The sequence below is a fragment of the Elephas maximus genome, chromosome 5, assembly GCF_024166365.1.
Source record: "Elephas maximus indicus isolate mEleMax1 chromosome 5, mEleMax1 primary haplotype, whole genome shotgun sequence".
NCBI classification, from domain to species: Eukaryota; Metazoa; Chordata; class Mammalia; order Proboscidea; family Elephantidae; genus Elephas; species Elephas maximus.
The window spans coordinates 161,776,960-161,790,449 of NC_064823.1; the positions used below are offsets into that span (position 1 = coordinate 161,776,960).

At 42.2% G+C, this 13,490-nt stretch overlaps 1 protein-coding gene across 11 annotated transcripts in view; it reads left to right on the top strand.

Moving 5' to 3' along the window:
- ADD1 (adducin 1) overlaps positions 1–13,490 on the top strand; it is a 103,740-nt gene that overhangs the window by 1,330 nt on the left and 88,920 nt on the right. Inside the window, exon 1 of one of the 11 annotated variants that reach the window (XM_049886623.1) lies at positions 19–102. The exons of the other annotated variants lie outside the window; for them this stretch is intronic. The gene's annotated coding sequence lies outside the window, so the exon portion shown is untranslated. Of the gene's footprint in view, positions 1–18; positions 103–13,490 lie in introns of those variants that run through there. 11 annotated transcript variants of the gene reach the window in all.

The window sequence follows — 13,490 nt, forward strand, 5'->3', positions numbered from 1 at the left end:
CTATTCATTCGTTTTCGGACTTTTTTGGGGGGCGGGGGGAGGAGTTGTCACAGGGCCTTTGCCTTTGAGAATTTCTTTTGCTGTTGTAATTCCTGGCTGAAGGTACGTCGTTAGGTGACTCGTGTTCACTTTATGCATATCTACCTTGAAATGTTTTTGGTTCTTCTGAAATCGCTGTTGGTGTGACCGAAGGATTTTATGTCTACAATGACGTACAGCAATTGTCATATCCCCAAGGACCAAAAACACAGCTGGTAGCTGTATGCATTGCTGGCAAGTTATTATAGAAGGATTTTTTTGTGTGTGAAAAATTAGTTGCAGTCTTAATAGGAGTAGGAAATAGGATGCTGTCTTTGCTGAACGCATCAGTAGAGGCGTCCATTGAAAACAAACCTTGAGCGGACCAGCAGTCCAACAGGCACCAAGGAGGGAAGGGCATTTCAGGCAGGCAGGTGAGTGGTACCAAGGTGGGATGGTAAAAATCGGAGTCTTTAATTATGGGCAAATGCTAGCAATGTATAAGTTATTTTTTTTAATCCAAAATTTTAGTATACTCTTGATTCTGACTATGGGAAAAACTAGAATAGCAAAAAAAAAAAGAAAGAAAGAAAAGTTGTTTTTTAAAGGAAGCGAGTGGTTTTGACAGTCAGAACTGCTTTCCGGAGCTTTGGTGTGGTTTACAGCGGTACAGCTGGCATGATCTGTTAGTTGACTACTTGGCGTGTTTAGGTTTTAGAGTTACAGAGGCTCACTGGATGATGTGAATAAACTCTACCCAGTCTGCGAGCAGTGGAATGTTTTCTAAAAAATAATTTATACAAGTTTTGACAGTATCTGATAACTGATCGTGTTTTGTTTCAGTTTTGTTATTGACTTTACATAATAGCTGTTTCTTTAGGGGATTGTAATTTTTTTTTTTTAAATAATTTTTATTGTGCTTTAAGTGAAAGTTTACAAATCAAGTCAGTCTCTCACACAAAAACCCACATACACCTTGCTACACACTCCCAGTTACTCTCCGCCTAATGAGACAGCCTGCCCTCTCCCTCCAGTCTCTCTTTTCGTGTCCTTTTCGCCAGCTTCTAACCCCCTCCACCCTCTCATCTCCCCTCCAGGCAGGAGATGCCAACATAGTCTCAAGTGTCCACCTGATCCAAGAAGCTCACTCCTCCCCAACCCATTGTCCAGTCCAATCCATGTCTGAAGAGTTGGCTTTGGGAATGGTTCCTGTCCTGGGGCAACAGAAGGTCTGGGGGCCATGATCACCGGGGTCCTTCCAGTCTCATTCAGACCATTAAGTCTGGTCTTACGAGAATTTGGGGTCTGCATCCCACTGCTCTCCTGCTCCCTCAGGGGTTCTCTGTTGTGTTCTCTGTCAGGGCAGTCATCTGTTGTAGCCGGGCACCATCTAGTTCTTCTGGTCTCAGGATGATGTAGTCGCTGGTTCACGTGGCCCTTTCTGTCTCTTGGGCTCTTAGTTGTCGTGTGACCTTGGTGTTCTTCATTCTCCTTTGATCCAGGTGGGTTGAGACCAATTGATGCATCTTAGATGGCTGTTTGCTAGCATTTAAGACCCCAGACACCACTCTTCAAAGTGGGATGCAGAATGTTAATAGATTTTATTATGCCAATTGACTTAGATGTCCCCTGAAACCATGGTCCCCAGACCCCTGCCCCTGCTACGCTGGCCTTCGAAACATTCAGTTTACTCAGGAAACTTCTTTGCTTTTGGTTTAGTCCAACTGTGCTGACCTCTCCTGTATTGTGTGCTGTCTTTCCCTTCACCTAAAGTAGTTCTTATCTACTACGTAATTGGTAAATACCCTTCTCCCGCCCTCCCTCCGTCCCCCCTCTCGTAACCACAAAAGAATGTTTTCTTCTCAGTTTAAACTATTTCTCAAGTTCTTATAATAGTGGTCTTATACAATATTTGTCCTTTTCCAGCTGATTAATTTCACTCAGCATAATGCCTTCCAGGTTCCTCCATGTTATGAAATGTTTCACAGATTCCTCACTGTTCTTTATCGATGCGTAGTATTCCATTGTGTGAATATACCATAATTTATTTATCCATTCATCCGTTGATGGGCACCTTGGTTGCTTTCATGTTTTTGCTGTTGTAAACAGTGCTGCAGTGAACATGGGTGTGCATATATCTGTTCGTGTAAAGGCTCTTATTCCTCTAGGATATATTCCAAGGAGTGGGATTGCTGGATCGTATGGTAGTTCTATTTCTAACTTTTTAAAGAGGGGCCAAATCGATTTCCAAAGTGGTTGTACCATTTGACATTCCCACCAGCAGTGTATAAGTATTCCAATCTTTCCACAGCCTCTCCAGCATTTATTATTTTGTGCTTTTTGGATTAATGCCAGCCTTGTTGGAGTGAGATGAAATCTCATTGTAGTTTTGATCTGCATTTCTCTAATGGCTAATGGATTGTAAGTTTTTAGTTAGTTCTTTTAGTAGTCCTTGTGTTGAATCAGGAAAATATGGAAATGCTTTATAAGATAGTAAGGCATTTTTATTATATGAAGCTTAGAGTTTAAATTGACTGTTTAATTTTTTTTTGTTTTTACATTTTAAGTCTTTATATATGCATGTAAGTAGATAGAACAGTGTAGTAAGTCCTCATTTCCTATCACTGAGCTCCCGTCATACCAGCTCTCAGCCAGCTTTGCTTCGTCTGTACCTTAAAATCACAGAAGCATCGTTTTAACTGTTAAATATTTCAGTATGTGTATCTAAAAGATACTGTTTTTTTAAAAAAGAGAAACACATATCACTGTCACAAAAAATGATTGCCAATTCCTTAATATCTTCAAATATCCAGCCAGTGTTCACATTTCCTCAGTTGCTTCATAATATTTTTTAGCAGTTTGAATCAGAATCCAAAACCTGTACCTTTTGACTGGTGTTAATCTGTAGACTACCCCTCTGTCATTTGTTTTCTCTTGTAATTTATTTCCTGCTGAAGTTCTGTGGTTTGTCCTGCGGAGTTACGCACAGCCTGGATTTTATTCTGTGTTGTAGTTTAATGATACAGAATTTCTTGTAATTATATCTAAGGGCGTAATCAGATTCAGGTTTGATTTATTTTTGGCAAGAAGTCTTCACAGGTAAGTAGGCAGATAGTGACTTTCTTCTTGTGAGCAGCCCTTGATGCTGGATGCCTAGAATCATTTAAGTAGGCATTGAAAAAGGCTGATAATTTAGTTCTGTAACTTCTTTATTTACTACCTGGAATACTTCTATAAAGAGACGTTTCCCCTCATCCACTATTTGGTTACCTTGAAGTATAACTTATTTATGAAAGGATAAATGCTAAATTCCTCTCATTTATTTACCACTTTTCAAAATAATGAGTTGTTTGCCTATCATCCTTCAAAAGTGGCCAGCAAGTTGTATATGTGTGTTTGTGTCATTATAAACTCATGGGTTTAAACATTTTTGATGTGTTTAAATCCATCATAGGTATTTTTCTTATTGATGTTGAGATCGTCCCATATTTGCCCAGCAGGAACCTGTTCGCATTGGCCCCTAACTCCTCTGGACATGGATTACTGATACTTCTAATTCATATTCCAGAGTATAGAATTTGACTTAACCTTCTCGATTATATACCTATATCTTTTTTCTTCCAAATTAGCTCTGTTCTAATTGCTCATTGTTTTATCTCACGCTATATACATCTTAGTCTCGGAAGAATAATGCAAACGCTACCACCTACCAGTGAAAACAGCTTAAGAATGTCTTTTGCATCCTTGCTAGGGATGTGTAGTCAATTTACTGTGTTTTAAAGTCAGAATAGTTACTGTATGGTTTTGGCACAACTGTAAATATATAGTTAAGTTCATTTTCTTTTCCATTTTGCTTTCAGTAACTAGGGGTTGCTTTTTTTAAAATTTAGCTTTGTTTTATAAGTAAGTAAGATATTAAAGACTTTCAGAGTCAAATCTATAAAACAGGGCAGGTTCAAAGAAGTTTCGCTTTTGTCCCTGTCCCGTTCACCCTGTTCCCACCTTCTCTCATAGATGCTTTTTTAATTTGTAATTTTGTAGTTAGAGTGTATTCATACCTCTTTTATTTGTTAGGTGGTAGTATGTTTCCAAGGAGCCGCTGGTGGATTTGAACTGCCGACCCTTTGGTTAGCAGCTGAGCTCTTATTCACTGTACCACGAGGAGGTTTAAACCCACCAGCTGCTCCTTAGAAACCCTCTTGGGCAGTTCTTCCCTGTCCTGTAGGATTGCTATGAGTTGGAATCTACTTGATGGCATCGGTTTGGAGCCCTGGTGGCATGGTGGTTAAGAGCTCGGCTGCTAACCAGAAGGCTGGTGGTTTGAATCCACCACCTTCTCCTTGGAAACTACTTGGGGCATTTCTGCTCTGTCCTGTAGGGTCACTATGACTTGGAATCGACTCGACAGTGACAGGTAGTATATGACACTTTTTCCACCATGCTTTTTTCACTTGACATTAAATTGTGGTGCCAATTCGTGGTATAATATAGATATATTTCTCTTTCCTTCTTAGGATTGCATAGTACTCCTTTATGTGGTTATAACATGGTTTATTTGGCAAGATATGACTGCTTTTTAATGTGAGCTCACCACAAAAATCCAGTAGTGGCATTTTTCCTGATACTGTACTGTGGTTCGGTGAGAATTTTCTGGTATATTTTAAGTTATCAGAATGGAAGGGATTATTCATGTAGTGTGATGTAATACTGCAGCATTCCATTCTACTGAGAAGATTTTAGTCTTCTGTTGGTGTGTAACAAGGGGATACTGCGTGATTTAAAGTCAGGAACGGTGTGCGTCAGGGCTGTGTCCTTTCACCATACCTCTTCAATCTGTGTGTTGAGCAAATAATCCGAGAAGCTGGACTATATGAAGAAGAACAGGGCATCAGGATTGGGGGAAGATTCATTAACAACCTGCTTTACAGAGATGACACAACCTTACTTGCTGAAAGTGAAGAGGACTTGAAGCACTTACTAATGAAGATCAGAGACCACAGCCTTCGGTATGGATTACAGCTCAGCATAAAGAAAACGGAAATCCTCACAACTGGACCAGTGAGCAAGATCGTGATAAATGGAGAAAAGATTGAGGTTGTTAAGGATTTCATTTTAGCTGGATCCACAATCAACACTCATGGAAGCAGCAGTCAGGAAATCAAAAGATGCATTGCATTGGGCAGATCTGCAAGAGACCTCTTTAAAGTGTTAAAAAGCAAAGATGTCACCTTCAGGACTGAGGTGTGCCTGACCCAAGCCATGGTGTTTTGGATCGCCTCATGCGTGTGAAAGCTGGACGATGAATAAGGAGGACCAAAGAATTGATGCCTTTGAACTGTAATGTTGGAGAAGAATATTGAATGCTCCATGGACTGCCAAAAGAATGAAAAATATGTCTTGGAAGAAGTTCAACGAGCATGCTCCTTGGAAGCAAGGATGGGGAAACTACATCTCACATACTTTAGACATGTTGTTAGGAGGGATCAGTCCCTGGAGAAGGACATCATGCTTGATAAAGTAGAGGGTAAGCGATAAAGAGGAAGACCCTTAATGAGATGGATCGTCACCGTGGCTGCAACACTGGGCCGAAGCATAACAACGATGGTGAGGATGGCGCAGGACCAGGCCGTGTTTTTCATTCTGTTGTATACAGGGTCGCTGTATTGGAACCGATTCCTTAGCACCTAACAACAACAGCAACATTATGTGGTAGTTAACAGCTACAGTTTTGCCTTTTTCTTTTTAAAACAGCTGTCATTTCAGCCTGTCAGTTGCGGTAATGTTTTGGGTGGGTTTCAGATATGTCATTTTTGAGATAAAATCATCTAATTCACTTTGACACAGTAAGTTCATTCTAACTAATCAGGTCGTTAATATCATAGTGATCTTGTGTTTTTACCCATTGTTCTCTCACCCATTGTCCATCCACATATTCATTGCCTCTGAAACATTTAGGCTTTAAAATCTAAAATACTAAACCTGTAGATTTTAAGTATGTGAAAAACAATGCCTGTAGCCATGGTCGTTAATGCCGTCTTGCTAACATCAGTTTTGTCAGTTTTGCCTGTAAAATGTACCTGGAATCAGCCCTTCTGTCTTCATCTCCACTCTCACCGCCTTGGTTCCAACAGCTGTCATCTTTCCCTCGGACCACCGCTGTGGCTGCCCTTCTTATTTCCTGTCTCCTTTCTCCCCATCTATTCTCCACCCATCAGCCAGGGTGATTTACATGAAACACAAATCACATCGTGTTCTGCCCGACTTAGAGTAAAATCCAGACTTCTTGCTGTGATCTCCAGGCTTCCTTTCTGCTGTTCGTCCCCTTGCTCATCGATGCTGCATTTGCAGCGTTCTTCCTGCAGCGCGCCAGCTCTTTCGGCTTCAGTTAGTTGCACACTGATCCTTCTGCCCAACCCATTCTTATGCCACTCTACGTGGCAGCTCCTTTTCATTTAAGCATGGCCTCTGCTTAAGTGTCCCGTAACAAGATCCTCCTTGATTGCTCTCAATTTTAATTATTTACTTGTTTATTCTTGTTTGGTCTTCCACAGGAATGATGTCCCATGAAGGCTGAGACCATATTTACCCCCCGTTTAAGCTGGCATTTCTGTGCCCTTGCTAGAATGGTTTACCTGAGTCATGGGCTCGACCATGTCACTTCCCATGTAGAGCTTTCCAGTGGGTCTCCACAGCCTGTAAATCCTGAGCTGGGCCAGGTTTCTGAGGTTTGGTCTCCTCCCACAACTTCAGTCTTACCTCTTGTCTCACACCCACACTCTTGTCTCTTACCAGGCCTTGATTTTTGCCTCCCACTGTCTACTTTTTTTTTTTTACTGTATACTGAGCACGGTAACCTGACATATAGTAGGTAACCAATAAATATTTGTGGAGTAAATGAATGATTTAAGATTCAGTCTGTGAAGTCTTTGTGAAATTAAGTCACTCTTGGCAAAATGGTAACTAAAAACATGTGGCCATAAACCTTCAGGGAAAATGATAGCTAACAACATAAGGTCATAAGCTTCAGAGAAGGCTACAAAAAGAAGGTAGAATTTAAACTTGATTTTGAAAGATGAGTACAGGGGGTAAAGCAAAATGTCATTTCGTGAAGGAGAAATGAAAGATTTTTTAGACTTAAGCTTTTTTGGCGCCATGTTTTCGGCCAGTGGTTTAAAAACACGTACCCACAGATGCAGAGATCCCCACTGCCAGACCTGCTGAATCCCAACCTGGGGCCAGGAGATTAGGCGGCATCCCCGGATCAGGAACCACCGTTCTGTGATATCGCTCGTTGAACAGTGGTCCCCATTTGGCCAGCGTTGCAGTGGACCCGGGACCACCATTCTGTGGCTGTGGGGTTACTGTCCGTATTGCGTGCCTGCATCATGGCGTACTGCCACTGGACTTGCCTTTCTTACTTGTCACTCTCTCTATTTAAATGGTTGTCAAAAAAATAGGGTGATGCTCTTGATAGGCAACATAGAATTTCCAGAATTCAGGTTTTAAATTTGAATTTTTATCTTTTTAAGTGTTATGTGCCAGTCATTGTGCTTCTATGCGTTATTTAATCCTTATAACATCCTGATAGGTAGATACTTTTATCTTTTCAGTTGAAAAAAACCAAGAGAGTAAGTAATTGCCCAAGTTCACACAGCTAGGAATTGGTGGAGCTGGGCGTCAAACCAGGCCTGTCTGACTCTGGAGACTGTGCTCTTAACCATCAGGCTATACTGCCTGCCTTTTGTATACTTCCTGAGTCCTAACACTTTTGACACTTGATTATAACTGTTGGTCTTGGTCATCCCCATGAGAGCAAGAGCTATGTCTGCTACTTTATTTCCAGAATCTAGTACAATGCTTACCACAGAGTAGGCCCTTATATATGTGTTGAATTAATGTTATTTTTAAAAATCACCACCCATCTGTCAGCTTGTCGTACTGTGATGGCTTTCATGTTTCTCTGATGCTGGAAGCTAAACTACCAGTATTTCAAATACCAGCAAGGTTACCCATGGTGGACCGGTTTCAGTGGAGCTTCCAGACTAGAACAGACGAGGAAGAAAGGCCTGGCCATCTACTTCCAAAAATAGCCAATGGAAACATATGAATCACAACATTACCCAGCTCACTTGCATTGGACATGTCATCAGGAGGGAGGAGTCGCTGGGGGAGGACATCAGGTTTAATGAAGGAGAGGGTCGGTGAGGGCAAGGAGGACGCTTGATGCCATGAGCTGGTACAATAGGTGCCACAGGGAACGTGCCAGTGATCATGAGAAGGACACAGGACCAGGCAACATTTAGTTCTGCTGTACCTAAGGTTGCCATAAATCAGAGGGGACCCGACAATGGATATCTGCCTACCTACTTACCTGTGTATGTATCTTTAAAGAGCTTAGTCATAAGGTGCAGTGTTCATGGATGATCATTAAAGGAAGTGTGGCTCGTCTTTTCCCTTAAAGGTGCAGTGTTCATGGATGATCATTAAAGGAAGTGTGGCTCGTCTTTGCCCTTAGAGCAGGCACCTTTCTGTGAAGGACCAGACACTAAACACTGTAGGCGATGTGATCTTAGTTGTGGAAGTGTGGCTTGTCTTTGCCCTTAGAGCAGGCGTCTTTCTGTGAAGGACCAGACACTAAACACTGTAGGTGATGTGATCTTAGTTGTGGAAGTGTGGCTCATCTTTGCCCTTAGAGCAGGCGTCTTTCTGTGAAGGACCAGACACTAAACACTGTAGGTGATGTGATCTTAGTTGTGGAAGTGTGGCTCGTCTTTGCCCTTAGAGCAGGCATCTGTCTGTGAAGGACCAGACACTAAACACTGTAGGTGATGTGATCTTAGGTGCAGCTACTCAGCTCTGTTGTCACTGTGCAAAAGCAGCCATAGGTATAATACATAAATGACTATGATGGTGTCTTGATAAAACTTCATAAACGCTGAAGTTTAAATTCATTTTCATGTGTTATGACAGCAGAAAAGAGGAGGGCCCTTGACAAGATGGATTGACACAGTGGCTGCAACAATGTGAGGATGGCGCAGGACCGGGCAGCGTTCCCTTCTGTTGTACATAGGGTCGCAATGAGTTAGAACCAACTCAGCAGCACCTAACAACCACAACAACAACATGACATGTTACTATTTTTTGGATTTTTTTTCAACCTTTGAAAATTAAAAAACCCATTTTTAGCTTGTGTGCTTTATTAAAAAAAACACGCAGTGGCCCTGATATGTCCTGGGGGCTGTAGTTCTCTAAGTCCTGCCCTGTTACTGTTAGGTGCCATCTGGTCTATTCTGACTCATAGCAACCCTATGTACAATGGAGTGAAACACTGCCTGGTCTTGCCCCATCCTCAGAATCATTGTTATGCTGATCCCTTCTGATGATACGTCCAAAGCATGTGAGACGTAATCTCGCCATCCTTGCTTCTAAGGAGCGTTCTGGTTGTATTTATTCTAAGATACACTTGTTCATCCTTTTGGCAGTCCATGGTATAGTCAGTATTCTTCGCCAACACCACAATTCAAAGGCGTCAATTCTTCTGTCTTCCTTATTCGTTGTCCAGCTTTCACATGCATGTGACAAGATTGAAAACGCCATGGCTTGGGTCAGGCGCACCTTAGTCTTCAAAGTGATATCCTTGCTTTTCAATTCTTGAAAGAGGTCTTTTGCAGCAGATGTACCCAGTGCAATGCGTCTTTTGATTTCTTGACTGCTGCTTCCATGAGTGTTGATTGTGGATCGAAGTAAAATGAAGTCCTTGACAACTTCAATCTTTTCTCCGTTTATCATGATGTTGCTCATTGGTCCAGTTGTGAAGATTTCTGTTTTCTTTATGTTGAGGTGTAATCCATACTGAAGGCTGTGGTCTTTGATCTTCATCAGTAAGTGCTTCAAGTCCTCTTCACTTTCAGCAAGCAAGGTTGTGTCATCTGCATAACGCAGGTTGTTAATGAGTCTTCCTCCAATTCCGGCATCCTGTTCTTCATAATCCAGTTTCTTGGATTATTTGTTCAGCATACAGATTGAATAAGTATGGTGAAAGAATACAACCCTGATGCACACCTTTTCTGACTTTAAACTACTCAGTATCCCCTTCTTCTGTTTGAACGACTGCCTCTTGATCTGTGTACAGGTTCCTCATGCGCACAATTAAGTGTTCAGGAATTCCTGTTCTTGGCAGCGTTACCCGTAATTTGTGATCATCCGCATGGTTGAATGCCTTTGTGTAGTTAATAAAACACAAGTGTCATGGATTGAATTATGTCCCCCCAAAAATGTGTGTATCAACTTGCTTAGGCCATGATTCTCAGTATTGTGTGGTTGTCTTCCATTTTGTGATTGTAATTTTATGTTGAGAGGTTTAGGGTGGGATCGTAACACCATCCTTACTTAGATCACCTCCCTGGTCCAATGTAAAGGGAGTTCCCCAGGGTGTGGCCTGCACAACTTTTATCTCTCAAGAGATGAAAGGGAAGCAGGCAGAGAGTTGGGGTCCTCATACTGTCAAAAAAGCAGCCCTGGGAGCAGAGCACGCCCTTGAACCTGAGATTCCTGTGCTGAGATGCTCCCAGACCAAGCAAAGACTGATGACGAGGACCTAACTCCAGAGCCGACAGAGAGAGAAAGCCTTCCCCTGGAGTCGGCGCCCTGAATTCGGACTTCTAGCTTACTGGACTGTGAGAGAATAAACTTCTCTTGGTTAAAGCCAGCCACTTGTGGTGTTTCTGTTACAGCAGTGCTAGACAACTAAGGCAATGGGTAAACATCCTTCTGGTGTTCTCTGCTTTCAGCCAGGATCCACCTGACAGCAGCAGTGACATACCTGGTTCCACGTCCTCTTCTGAATCCTGCCTGAAATTCTGGCAGTTCCCTGTTGATATACTGCTCACAAGATCCTTTCTTTTTTCAATTGTTATTAAAAAAAAAAAAAATTGCCGATTTGATGTTTTTCACACGTACCGTTTAGTGGCATCAGTTACATTAATCGTGTTGTGCGGCCATCGCCAACATCCGTTGTTAAGGGTGTTCTTTCTTTTTATCAAAAAATCTGCTTTACTTTGAGTAGAATTTTCAACTTCATTATTCTTGCTTTACCCCCAAAGTTTATGTTTTATGCTTCTTCTTTAGTGCAGCACATTTCAGTTGTGGTTTAATAGAAGGAGCTATTTGGAGTTAGACCTCATTACACTAAGCTGTGTAACTTTCTTTGCCAAGTTACATAATCTTGTTTCCTGAAGAAGCTGTGGTGACGCAGTGGTCAAGCGCTCAACTGCTAACCCAGAGGTGAGTGGTTAACCCACCGGCCAGTCCGCGGAGAAAGATGTGGCAGTCTGCTTCCGTGAAGGTTGCGGTTTCGAAGACCCTGTCCTGTACGGTCGCTATGGTCAGAGCCTCCTCGATGGCCGTGGCTGTAGATACATTGTACATGAACTGGCTGGCATTATACCTGACCCAGAGGAAGAACCTAAGAAATGGTGGGCCCATTTCTTTGCCTCATCTCCTCTACTTCCTCTACCGCACCTGGGCAAATCACTTCCTCTTTTTCTGAACTTTAGTTTCTGTATTAGTTTACCATGGTGTCATAGCAAAGTACCACAGAATGAGTGGCTTAAAATGACAGAAATACTCTGTCTCACAAATTTGAAGGCTAGAAGTCTGAACTCAGGCTGTTGGCAGAGCCATGCTTTCACTGAAGGCTTGAGGGAAAGATCCTTTCTTGTCCCTCCTAGAGTCTGGCAGCCCTTGGCTTGAAGCCACAGCCTAGCTCCAGCCTTCACGTGGCCATCTTCCCTCTGTGTGTCTTGTCTGTGTCTCTGCTCTTTTACAAGGATACTGCTCATACTGGGTTAGCACTGTTATGGGTTTTATTGTGTCCCCCTAAAATATGTGTTTTAAATCCTAACCTCTGTGCTGGTGGTTATAATCCTGTTTGGGAAGGGATTGTCTTTGTTATGTTAATGAGGCAGGATTGGTGTGGAGTGTATCTTGAGATATAAAAGAGATTAAACAAGGGAACAGGACAGAGACGGGGAAGAGAGCTGCCAAGCACATGAAGATCACCAAGGAACAGAAGGTCAGAAGAGACAAGGCCATTCCTCTCGAGCTGGCAGAGAAAGCCTTCCTCTAGAGCTGGCACCCTGAATTTGGACTTCTGGCCTTCTAAGGTGTGAGAAGATGAATTTCTGTTTGTTAAAGCGGCCCACTTGTAGAATTTCTGTTATGGCAGCACTGAGTAGATAGCTGTCTTAGACATCTAGTGCTGCTTAAGAGAAATAACACAAGTGGGTGGCTTTAACAAGGAGAAATTTATTTTCTCACAGTCTGTTAGGCTAGAAGTCCAAAATCAGGGTGTCAGCTCCAGGGGAAGGCTTTTTCTCTCTGTCGGCTCTGGAGGAAGGTCCTTTTCATCTATCTTCCCTTGGACTAGGAGCTTCTCTCCACAGGAACCCTGTGTCCAAAGGATGTGCTCTGCCCTTGGCACTGCTTTCTCGGAGGTATGAGGTCCCCAAGTCTCTGCTTGCTTCCCTTTCATCTCTTGTAAGATAAAAGATGGTGCAGGCCACACTCCAGGGAAACTCCCTTTACACTGGATCAGGGATGTGACCTGAGCAAGGGTGTTACATCCCACCCTAATCTTCTTTAACCGCAGACAGAGATTATGATTTATAACACATAGGAAAATCACAAAATGGGGGACAGCTACACAATACTGGGAATCATGGCCCAACCAAGTTGACACATATTTTTGGCGGATACAATTCAATCCATGACAATAACTAAGAACTTGGTACTGAGAAGTGGGAATGCTGCTCTAATAAATACTTACAATGTGGAACTGGTTTTGGAATTGTTTAATGGGTAGAGGCTGGAAGAGTTTTAAGGTGCCTAATAGTAAAAGCCTAGCTTGCCTTGAAGACACTGCTGCTAGAATTATGGACGTCAAAAGCAATTCTGGTAAGGGCTCAGAGGAAGTGAGAGCAATAGAGAAAGTCTCTATCGCTGAAACATGTGGTGCCAGCAACACAATGTTGCTAGAAATGTGAACGTTAAATGTGCTTCTGGTGAGGCTTTAAAAGAAAATGATGATTGTGTGATTGGACAGTGGAGGAGGAGTGATACTTTTTATGCAGTGGCAAAGAACTTATTTATACTGTGTTCAAATGTTTGGTGGAAGGTAGAACTTGTAAGTAATGAACTTGGATATCTGGCCGGTGAGATTTTCAAGGAGGATCTTAAAGGGACCACACGATTTCTCTTTGCTGCTTATAATAAAATGTGAGGAAAGAGGTAGACTTAAAAATGAATGGTGCAAAATGAAAACAGAACTTAAAGATTTGGAAAGTTCTGTTTTACAAACTAAGGACACATGTCCTAGAATGTTCACCAAGGACATGGCTACACAATCTTTTGTTAAAGAAATTAAACCTATGACTGATGGATCTAACCAACAACCACAGCAGAAAACCCATCAG